At 39.1% G+C, this 12,363-nt stretch overlaps 1 protein-coding gene across 1 annotated transcript in view; it reads right to left on the bottom strand.

Moving 5' to 3' along the window:
- Positions 1-11,980, bottom strand: part of gnaz (guanine nucleotide binding protein (G protein), alpha z polypeptide) — a 67,574-nt gene extending 55,594 nt beyond the window's left edge. Inside the window, exon 1 of the mRNA XM_051120418.1 lies at positions 11,372-11,980. The gene's annotated coding sequence lies outside the window, so the exon portion shown is untranslated. The remainder of the gene's footprint in view (positions 1-11,371) is intronic.
- Positions 11,981-12,363: the final 383 nt, after the last annotated feature.

Here is a 12,363-nt window from a genome sequence, read left to right as displayed (position 1 = left end):
CGCAGGTCTATGTAGAAACCAAACGATAAAGATGGCTCTGAAGACAAGATGCTCTGTAGTGCCTTCCTTCTGATCCCAATGTTAGAAAAGCGTGGATGAACTTTATTTTGAATGAAGTTCCAGACTGCGTCAGTAAGAACTCGGCTCTTTTACTGCAGATTCGTTTACAAAGAGGCTCAGCGTTCTGCCAACACATTCTCACTCCCAACTCGTCACATACTGATGCTTGGTCAGGGCCCCATTTTTTGACGTGCATGTCTTCCATAGCTTTAATTAAGAAACCTTTGGCGTCAGTATGCTGGAAATTTTATCGTCATGATTAAATTACATATTGGGTAATCATTTTGCCATTATTGCATTATTTTTTTAAATGTAAACAGTCAAAACAATTATTTTTACATTTCACTATTTACACATTTATGAGCACGTAACCCAACCCCTGCCCCTAAACCTAACCATTTGTCAATGTAAAACACAGGATGTAATAGGCAGATACAACTACAGTCACAATTTATTTAAAAAGTGTTAATATCCCAAGTCTTCCAAGGCAAAACGATTGATTTCTCAGAGGAATAAATGCAATCACCATCTCTATCTGCCATACAGCTCATTGTATGTGCAGGCTGTGCACAAATGTAAAAATTGCTGCCAGAAGAAGTAGTACGTCAGCTTTAGTTGATTGCGTCATGCGTTTTGAATGTGATATGTGCAGGATCTTCAGTGATTAAAACCTTATGATTTACTCTGTTCTTCGCATTAAGATATCAGAGGACTTGGAATGCAACGTGACATGTTTGTAATACTTTCATACTGCTTTTTATGGTCAATTTTTGCAAGAAATACCTGTCACTCTACTTGTATTTGCCTGTTGCGTGTTTTATATTGTTCAGACTAGAGGTCGACCGATTATCGGCCCTACCGATTATTGGCGCCGATATTAAGCATTTTCACGATTATCGGAATCGGTTATTTTCAAAACCGATTTGCCGATAAAAATAATTTATTTTTGAAATGCGCTCTTTGGCTCCGACGCAGCCTGTCAGAGCTCACCACTCTGTGCCCTAGAGCAGTCTCCGCCCGCCGCGCATCAGATTTGTTGGAAGTCGCGAGTCCGACCAATCAACTCCAAGGCTGAAGGAAGTGAAGACACAGACAGAACGCGCTTGCTGGAGCTGCGTGCAGCGTGCGGCAGTTATCACTTGTCTCTCAAAGGTAAGTCAGCAGCAGAAGTTGATTGTGTTTTAGTAATTCACAATCCTTTATGGTGAAGTTGCAAAAACACCTCAATGTTATCTTGATTTCCCGGATGCGGAAAACACGGACGGAATCGCGGAATCCAGTCATATAAATGGAATGTACTGTATACTGTTAACACTAAATGCCACGGAATTTTTCAAAGTTTGGATGAGTCATCAAAGTTTGGATGAATTAATCAAAAGTAGGACCGTATACTAGAGGTCTGCATTCCCGCGGGACTCGACCAGATTTTTTGCGACGCGGGAATAAATTTACAAACAAAACGCGGTAGCGGTCGGTAACTCTGGTGTAATTTGGACGGGAGCAGGCGGTGTAATAATTTCCTTTTCCCGACGTCCTTTCTGAACAGCATGTCTGTCCTTTAGTCTTTGGCTTTACTCATTCTTATAGAGCACCTGTACGGCCTGCGCTCATGACTGTTATGCACGCATGGACTGCGGCGCATTTTATTGGCAAGGTCTGTGCACGCAGGATTTGCATAACGGTCATCAGAGCGGGCTGTACAGACAGAGGATGGCACATGGCCGAGCAAAGTGTGGATGCGCTGTCCTTGAAGGACGTTCAGCTTGGACTAGAAAATGGTCAGTTTACTGTTAAGAAACCGACATCTATCATTTAGTCTATTACTACTTGTTGTATTTATATATATTTTCCTTTGTGGGAGAGACGTTGAAATCGACGTCGGGACATTTTTTCGTTAAAAGTTATTTTATTTAATATTCTTGTCAGAGCTCTTGTTATTATTAATTATGACAAATTTCATTTTTACACTAGACACATATCGGTTCAAAATATCGTTTATCGGTGCATTTGATCTGTAATAATCGGTATCGGCATCGGCCCTGAAAAACACATATCGGTCGACCCCTAGTTCAGACGTGAGTAGGTTTAGGGTAGGGGTGGGGTTAGGTGCTCCAAAATATCTATGAAGGTATAAATTTATATAAAACGATTTCCATTTTTGCAAATCCATGCAAACCATTAAATGCAAAAAACTAGAAGCAATGGAGAACCCTGCACATCCAAAAGTGACGCTAGAGAGGTCCTAACCAAGTGTCAGAATGTGACGAGTTATAGCCTATTACTTCTAAATTGTGATGTTTTTTGAACCACTGATGTCACATGGACTATTTTAATGATGTCCTTACTACCTTTCTGGGTCTTGAACGTTTCAGTTACGTTGCTGTCTATTAAGGGTCAGAATGTTCTCAAATTGTATCAAAATATCTTATTTTGTGTTCTGAAGATGAATGAAGGTCTTACGGGTTTGAAACAACATAAGGGTGAGTAATTAATGACAGATTTTTCCTTTTTTTAGGTGAACTATCCCTTTAAGATTTAACAAGATTTAAAACCGTGACAAAATGGAAGAAGCAACAGATCTTTTCTGATTGAAATGGTGATTGAAATGGATTATCAAAAAATAAAAATGTAGGGTGGTAACTTGATTCAGTCCATCAGCTGTTGATCTGATTGAGGCACTGTAAGAAAGGGTCCAGATTTAAGTAAACAAAATTAATGCAGAAGTCTGGCAAACATCACTAGAAGATCGATTTATGACATTTTGATTAAAAATTACAAGGTCAAAACATTAAACACACACACACACACACACATCAGATCAATAAGATCAATAAAATGCATTTAGAAAGACAAAAGAGCGAATTTCCAATTCATGCCGATCTGAAAATCTTTCTCTGGCAAACCAGAGAAAAATACTGATGACTCCTCTTGCAACTGACAGATTTTTATCTAATAAACTGCTCTCTAGAATGTACATGTCCCTCCCCCAATACCATATGCAACGACTAGCAAACAGCAAGTCATCTTTCACCATTAAAACTTGTGGCCTTATCGCCTAATAAGACGAGCTGTTTGACAGGTCCCACCACAACTTCCTGTTTTAATAGGAAATATGTGAACACTGGTAACAAAGCATCAAACACTTAGCAGTTTCATATGGTCTTTAACTTTTATTGAACCTGAAACACGCCCTTATGCTCAAAACAGTGGTTTGACTATCACCTAACTTTAATAGTTAATAGTAACCTAACTATTTGACAACTTTAGACTGTGCATCCTGTGGAGCATCATTGTGTTCACTTGCCTGGCCATAACAGCGGTCATATGACTGAAGGAGAGCTCATGGGGTGGTGGCACCCCCTCCACCTCCCCCTCAGTCATATGACCGCTGTTATGGCCATGCAGACGAATACAATGACGCTCTGTGCATAACGAGAACAGAAAAGAGGACCCTCTTAGCTCATCTACGCTCAGTCACACACAAATACTGTAGGATGTTTCTTAAAAAAAATTGCGATTGCATCGCTCAGAGGTGCTCTTTTATAGTCCAGGGGACATAATGAAGTTATAATTCAAGTAAGCATCAACTTTGTCTTAAAATTGTATTTTTTTGTAACGTTATATAAACAGCGCTATTCACATTGTTGATCCCAGACCACAAAACCAGTCTTAAGTATCACGGGTATATTTGTAGCAAAAGCCAAAAATACATTGTATGGGTCAAAATGACTGATTTCTCTTTTATGACAAAAATCATTAGGATATTAATTTAAGCAAATTTCCTACTGTAAATATATCAAAACTTAATTTCTGATTAGTAATATGCATTGCTAAGAACTTAATTTGGACAACTTTAAAGGTGATTTTCTCAATATTTAAATTTGTTTGCACCCTCAGATTCCAGATTTTCAAATTGTTGTATCTCTGCCAAATATTGTCCTATCCTAACAAACCATACATCAATGGAAATCTTATTTGAAAAACCATAAAACCACTTATGACTGGTTTTGTGGTCCAGGGTCACATTTATTCAATATCGCTGCATTATTAATAAATAAAACAAATTACATATGATTATATAATTTGTGATTTCTTTCCTATCGAGTGTGATACAATATTTTACATCAGGGTTTCTCGATCCATTCCTACAAATGGCATAATCCCCATCAGTGTAATCTGTATGAAAATACCTCTCAGCTCATCAAATTCTGACTGATACATTAAAATCAGCTTTATGTCATTACCGAAGTTGGTTGAGGTTCACGTATGCGGAAAATGTGATTAAATGACTGCATGCGTGTAACTTAATCTAAATAAATAGCGAATGAGCCAGTTGATATGCTGGATTGTATAATCGAATATGTCATTATGATGCATTATGGTATTATAGGATTTTTTTTTTAATGCCAGGTATTTTTAAAGCTCCTAAAACCACTTCCCCTGGTGGCGTGTGTGCACAAAAAGATGCAAACACCTCTGAGTCCCTCTCCCGTACCTGCTGACCTAGATAAGAGTGTGTGTCTCCTCTTCCTGCCAAGCGCCATTTCCGTGTGATAGAGCCAGACGTCGCATGCAGCCATGCTTGACCAATGAATGCCACAAATGGCTCATCCAACTCATTCACCTTTACACCTTTAGTTTCGAAACATGATGCGCCTATCATTTGCAAATGAGCTCTGGTATATTTTGTTGATGTTTAAATACTTTCACCTTTATACTCTCTTTAAAAAAGTATAAAGACTGACCAGCCTAAGTTTCCAACAGTGGCTCAACCAAAGGAGTGAGTTTGGGGGCGGGACTATCTGTTTGTCCAACCAGTAACAGAACAGTGTTCAGGAAACCTGTTTGAAATAATCATTATTTGTTCCTGAAAGAGTGGACACAGCCATTTGCAAATTTTATGGGTGTGGATTCCGGTCTCATCCGCGTCTTTTTAGCTGTACAACACAGCTCGTTGCTGCTTGATATTACAAACTGGTGTCTTACCATAGTATTTTAATGTATTATCTTAATTATGAACACACTGGAACACACATTTTTTTATTTAATATACTTTAGCTATTAAAATAATAATAGTAATAATAATAATAATAATTATTATTATTATTACTATTATTATTTATTATTATTATTATTATACGCTAAATAATATGTGTATTTAACAAATAATATTTAAAAATATAAATATAAAAAATATTTCTAATTCTTAGTTTCTTTCAGTTAGCATAAATAATCTGACATTGACAAATACATAAAAAATACAAATATTCTGTATAGCTTCTCTCTTGACCTAAGTCTTGAAAATGTATAATAATTAAAAACAATTATTTAATAAAATAATTCAAATATTTTATATGAAATATAGCATGTCACATAGCTTAATATGTGAGAAAAAATGACAGTAATTATAATTATAATTAATAAAAGCATGACAGCGGCTATTTACACAAAGTGCAAATAGCGATAGATTTTATTTGCACTGTTAAAATAGCAGTATGTTATGCTATTAATAAAACTTACTGCAAATAGTGGCAAAATCTGCACCTGATTATTATACTACATTAAAAACAGTATGCATTAATAACAGATTTTAATACAGTTATTGAATGGATGACACCTTATTGGAACAATAGAGCCCTTTTAACACCAGCGAGGCATTTTATTTTCCACTTTTCAATTATTTCCTTCATTTTATTGACAACAAATGCCTTTTCAATCTGATATGTGACGTGAAAAGAGAGAAGAATGAGTTTGGCAAAATGTGGATTTGAACTTGTGTCAAAAAGTCATCACTATGTGCTTTATGCCACTGGAGCCATTGTTTTTGTAATATTGTCTAGCTCAACCACACATTGGTGGGCGGAGTTAGTGTAAATTGCCTTTGCCAACAAGGCATGCTATTTGCACTTGTAGATAGACACTCCGTAAAAGCATTGGAAGCATTCCTCATTGTTTTCATGATAATATTCTTATAAATAACAGAATATGTTATCTATCACCAGCAAATAAAGTCCAGTAGACTACGGTTTCTAACAGCCAAAACAGTCTCAGTTCTCAAACACACTTCCTTCTGTACACCTCAACACAGTATTATGAAACCATTCTGTTATATGCAAAACTGCTGTGGAACAAACTGCTGATAACAACGACTGTACACACAAGCCAGTGCTGAGTCGACCCATCAGGAGAAATGTGATCTTGACGACAGAATTAACAGTCGGATCCATTTCATTCTGCTGATGTCATGACAACAGTGCTTTTATGCCAAATCACTTTGCTTTGTAAATGAACACGCATAAAGGTGCAATAAGCAAACACATAAAGGTGATACAGACACAAACTTGGCATGAATGGGAAGGCTGCATCATTTAAAAAGCCAAGTTTATATAGCTTTCAAGTCCTTTGAAAGCCCTGCACAAACACAATTCACATTTTCGATGGTAAAATATAAAAATCTGCATGCATAAATAGGTGTATGTAAGAAATTTGTTTTTAAAAGTAAAAATACTTAATATAGTCTCAATTGCTTCTTTGGAAGGGAATGCCATTGCTTATTGTTCAGACAGGAATTTATTTCTTAAAAATGGCCTGTTTGTTTGGTTCACAGAAATAACTATTCCACTTATGGCGACACTATGGGCAACATTCAGTAGCCACTTTTCTCACAGATCGTTTGAGCTGCTTTTAAGTGAATTCTAACACTTATTTAAACTTTAACAGAACCAACTGGATGTGACCTGTATCATAGAATTCCACAGTGCTTCTTACAAATGAACCATTTGGATATAGCTAATGACTTGTTTCAATTCAACAAAGGGCCTCTCTCACATGTGTTTCCATAAAACAAGGGCCTGGTCACCTCCTGACCTTAAACTTGTCAGAGTGTTGGATTTTCCATGCTCTCACTGAGAAAAGCCCTTTCAGTTGACTTCACCGAATACACCAATTCCAGCCAGTCTATGTCAGGAGACGAGTCTTGCACAACATGCATGCTGCATTTTTTCAATATGATATCACTTAAAGGGAAACTCCTGCTGAAATGACAGATTATTATTTGTCAATCAATCTGAACCTTGTCTGAAGTTCTTTCCACAGAACCCAAAAGAAAGCATTTTGAATAATGTACTAGTCATTTTTATCCTGAAATTACAATAAGCGGGGACTAAATTCTCTAAAAGGCAAAAGCGCCATAAAAGTGCAATTATAGTGGTCCATTTGATTTGCTATCTGAAGCTTTTACAGCTTTGAAGTTGTACTGATGTCTGAATCATGAATGGCTCTGTTGAGTCAGATCTTATGAATCAATTAATCCTGAAAACCGGTTTAATTTGATTCAATCTCCTTTCATTGTAAGTGGATGTAAAATAGCCAACCTGATCTTATGACAAAAATGTATCTGTGGGAACATTTTCACAAGATGCGAAATACATGTATGTTTCGTGACATATTCGATGTGAAATGTCCACTGAGTGGCGCTAAAAGAGTGTTCCCCTAAACCTACCCGACAGTATGAACAAAAGTGAAGGTGACCTAAAAATGCAACAGCAAGCATTGTAGTACGTTATAAAACGGTATGCAGTAATAACGTATTGAGTGTAAATGACCATTTTTATTAAAATCATTGAATGGATGCCACCTTATTGAGACAATAAAGCCCTCCCTACACCTACCCCTAACCAATAATCACCTGTGAGGCACTTTTCGTTTATTTCCTTCATTTTATTGAAAATAACTGCCTTTCCAATCTGATATGTGTTGTGAAAAGGCAGATGAACGAGTTCTGCAAAATGGGGATTCGAACTCGGGTTGGTCGCGTCAAAAAGTCACCACTAGATGCTTTATGCCACTGGAGCCATTGTTTAGCAGGCATCTTTTGTGATGTTGTCTAGCCCAAACACACAATAGTGGGCGGAGTTAGCATAAATAGCCTCTGCCAACAAGGCGTGCTATTTGCGCTTAGTGTAAATAGACACTCTGTAAAAGCATTGGAAATATTTTTCATTGTTTTCATGTTAATATTCTTATAAATAACAGAATATGTTGTATATCTCCTGCAGATAAAGTCGAATAGGTTATCGTTTCCAACAGCCAAAACAGTCACTTGATTTCAGTTTTTAAACAAATGTGAATGTGACCCAAAAATGCAAATGCAAGCATGCCGTTTTAGCTTGTTTTTCAATCTCTCATTTTTTCAGCTCTTTCTTCACGAGTCATGTTTTTCACAGGATTCATACCCAAGGATTCTGCATCCCAAGTCCAATTCCGTGCCAATGAGCTATCAAGCAAGCTCGAAGTTATGTCCGGAAAGCGAAACATATGGCGCTGTAATGACATACTTATTCGTACGTATTTTCGTGTCTTGCAAAAAGTTCTGACAGGTAACCAGCAATCAATCTTTAGTTTCAAAGAAGAAATAGCCATATTTTAGAACAACATAAGGGATTTCGAAAGTTTAAAGTTATGTTTAAAAAAAGTGTCGTTTTGTGCCATTAGTATACTTAAGTAGTAATATGCCACACATTTGAGCTGTAAAAACACTACACTATTAAAGATCTGACTAATCCACAAACCTCTAAAAATGTCGCACATCTTACTGCAAAATACTCAGGAGCCACAAACAATAAACCAGATATAATAAATAAAACTAATTACTGTTTTAATAAGCGCTACCCTTTAGAAACTGTATCCTCAATGGCAGATGTCTGATTTGTCCTGAGCATTAATGAACAGCTGGCTATCAGTGCATGTAAGGTCACCAGCGAGGTGTTTTGCCAAACCCCTACTGTTGTGCCAAAACCAAGTTATGATTGTTCAAGCATTCACTCCGAAAGCAGCATTTGTATATTTTGGCATTTCCCTCTCAAGAATGTTCCTATCATTGTTGAACTTTGACTAAAAATTTTTCTCCTTATTATTTTCATGCATCCCGTTTTGGTTTTCCAGCTAACAGAATTTTTTAGTCTCCATCAGACTCATGTGCGACAACCCCACCACAAACTAAACACAACCTGAATCTAACATATCTTCGGTGACACAAACATACTAAATAAAAAATGTAATGATTTTCTTCAGTAAAATATAAATTAACATCAAATCTGTATGCATGCATGCTTTGCTATCGCAGCAAGCTCAGGTATTTTTAAAACATGACCCAAATGCATAACAATCCGACATTCTGTGGTTTAGACGATTTTGGTTCACAGATAAATGAGCTACCTAGAAAACAAAGCCTAGCGAGTTAAGCTATGAAGTTTATTTTTAACCACCATCATTCGAGTCTAAGCTTTCATTGTGATCATTCTGTTGTTGACGTTTATAGTGTTTGAATATGATACTGATGCCTGTGTTTTGACGTCCATGATTATCCTCGCAATTTTACAAGCAAATGAGTTGCAGTATCAAAATGAGGGTAAGCCTCCCATAACGGCCATCATATCAGACGACAACACAGGATGTACAAATATTAACTGGTACTTAGCTGATGTTGCACAACCATCCTGCAGTTTGGTCAGTTTGTGGGTTGTGGAGGGGGGGTGGAGTGCTGGCGGTATCTGCTCATCTTTGCATAGTCTGTGTTTTCCTGCCTTTGTGAGTACCAAAGCATCTTTACTGTATTAGCAATCTATTGAGCAACACCGGTGCCAGTGTGCTTTAATGAAGTGAACTTAGCTAGCGTAACTGTTGGCCGGTCTTGCCAAACCTCCCCAGAGGAAAATTACACTGCTCTGTAATTGCTCGGGAGTTCTCAGCTATGTTTCGTTGAAGCATCAACTTTGTCTCAGATGTTTTTCCAAAAATACTTTTAAAAATGGTTCCACCAAACCTCGTCATTGCACAAAAGGTTACATTAATAAAGTTACATTAAGCCCCTGTTTCATAGGTATGGCTTAAGCCTAGTCCTAGACGAAAATGTAAGTCTGAGCTGTTTCAGCTGAAAGAAACTTGCACTGACTGATTTTAGTAATGTTGTTTTCTAAGGCACATTTATAAAAATGATTAAATGTCTTAACTGAACTATTGCCTAATCCTGGCTTAGGCCTTCATGTTCTAATATTAAGGAAAAATGTTCTTTTAGGAACTCTTCAATAAAAGGTTCTTCGTGGAACCCAAACTGGTTCTTGTACAGAATCGGAATTGGTTGTAGACGAAGTCTAAGAGCAATAATATCAATGTGGATAGCCTATTTCAAATTATTTGATATTAGAAGAATGTGATGAGAAATTATTGAGTTCATATTGAAACTTCAGACTTTGGCATTTAGGCAAATGGGAGCAGTCTGAGACGCTGCCGAGAAACTCGATAGGGTATAAGCGCAGGATTATCAGAGTCTTTTACTCTAGAGAAGCAAACTCTCTTTACTCAAGAGAGGCAATTTGCCTTCCCTTTAATCTTTTTGCCATCTAGGAGAAACAATTGAGACTTTAATGAGATTTCATTTGTAATGGGTAAGTGGGCCTTCCCGTGCATCCGTTCTTTCATTGTGGCGGATTCTGGCAGGAAATATGTTTTATTTTTCTCTCTCCTTTCGTTCTGTGTACTGCATCAACCTCCGCCCCTCTGCCCCTACTATCTTTCCACCATTATACCCCCCCACTCCAGCAACCTAACCCCTCCCTGTGCAGGTTCCCTCGCACACATGCACGCACAACGCTGTCACCAGGCTACGCCGCCCTCGTTGCCCTAATAACAATCCTAGGAATTTTAGTTGGGGCAAAAATGCTTCGAATGACACTTGCTGGGGAAGGGGGCCTCCCCACCGGGGGACCACAAACTCAGCACGATCGATGGGAGTGAACGCGTCTTTGGTTAACGTGGTGGAGCAGTGGGAGTCAAAGATCAGCAGGAGTATGGCCAAAAAGAGAATATCGACATGGGGCTTTCAGTACACTGCCAACAGAAGCAGCAGCCCTTTCTCTTCACGGGGTGTGCACCTTATCCAGCTCCTTCTATATTCACCAGCCAGCAGAGCGTGGCATGAACACACTATACCAAGTGTACTGCTTTGAGATTCAATAATATGTGACTGTTTAACATTGCTCGAGCAAGATATCAAAGATGTTTAGTCCTCAATCATACACTCACTAGCCAATCCAAGGCACAGGAGGGTTGCTTTAGCATCATCCCTGAGCATCACCTCACCGAGATGGAGGAAAATACCATTCTGCTACCCGAGGTGCTAAACACGCTCATGTTCACCTTCCCGAGCCAAAACCAAACCCAAGGACACTACCGGAGAAGCTATCCTTGGTGTGCCAACAAGAATAAGGGTGTGTGGAAAGAAGACTGAAAAAAAGAGAAAAGGCTTCCTCACCGTTTCACCGCTTGCCGTCCATTCACCAGCAACACTGCAGACAAACATTCGCTTGGGAGGCAGAGGGAGCGCGCAATCCGTCCCTTTACTCCTGAATCGCCAACATCCTCAGATCTGCCCGAATCTCCTCTCACACATGCATTCATTCACTGGCACTCTTTCGTTGTGTCGTGCTCTCTCCTCCTCTCTTATAATTGTCGGTGTGCTATTTCCCCTCTTGTTAGCTCCAAGGCAGTTAAGAGACACTGCAGCGATGGGGGAGGAGGGTGTGTGTATGTGTGTGTGCGCATGTATGTGTGCTTGTGTTCAAGTGTGTTCGTGAGTGAGTGAGTGAGGGAGTATGAGAGCAACGGAGGGAGGAGTCAGCGGGGATAGAGGAGAAGAGAGGGGAAAACAGCTAGTAGGCTTAAATCCTGAGGAAAAAGAGAAAGCAGAACGGGGTGCCGAGAGATCTCTGGAAGAGAAAACACAAGCAAAGAATGACGGGTATGAATAGAGAACAGGGAAGGTTTATCTATGTGAATGCACGATATGGCAGATGTTCTGCTGATTCGCTCAGCCAGCTGCAAGAGTCGGTTCCACAGCAGGGTTGGTTGCGATTTCATTGATGGCTGAAAGAGCTTGCAGGGAAACGATACAGAGCGAGAGATAGAGGCAAAGGAGGGAGTTGAAGGGGAGGGAGGAGATGACGGCAAGAGACCAGGAGGGGGTTGGATAATGCTGTAATATGTTGCTTCTGTGCCAACTGTTTCTGTGACAGAAGGACCACTTCCTCTGCAGCCATTGGTCCCCTGCTTGTACGGATAGATGCGCTGACAAATAAAATATCCAGCAGTGGCTCATGGGTGATTGGAGCATGCTCCTCTCCCACCCTTCACCTCCCGCCCCCTGTTGAGGCAACAAGATTCTGCCTCACCCCAGGCAGCTGAGGACCACATCCAGTGCGTTTGCGCCTTGCATCCTAAACAACACTTCACGATCACTAACGTGTA

This window comes from Labeo rohita, chromosome 10, assembly GCF_022985175.1.
Source record: "Labeo rohita strain BAU-BD-2019 chromosome 10, IGBB_LRoh.1.0, whole genome shotgun sequence".
Classification (NCBI taxonomy): domain Eukaryota; kingdom Metazoa; phylum Chordata; class Actinopteri; order Cypriniformes; family Cyprinidae; genus Labeo; species Labeo rohita.
Note: the sequence above shows the minus strand (reverse complement) of the source record. Positions and strands in the feature narration are given on the sequence as shown.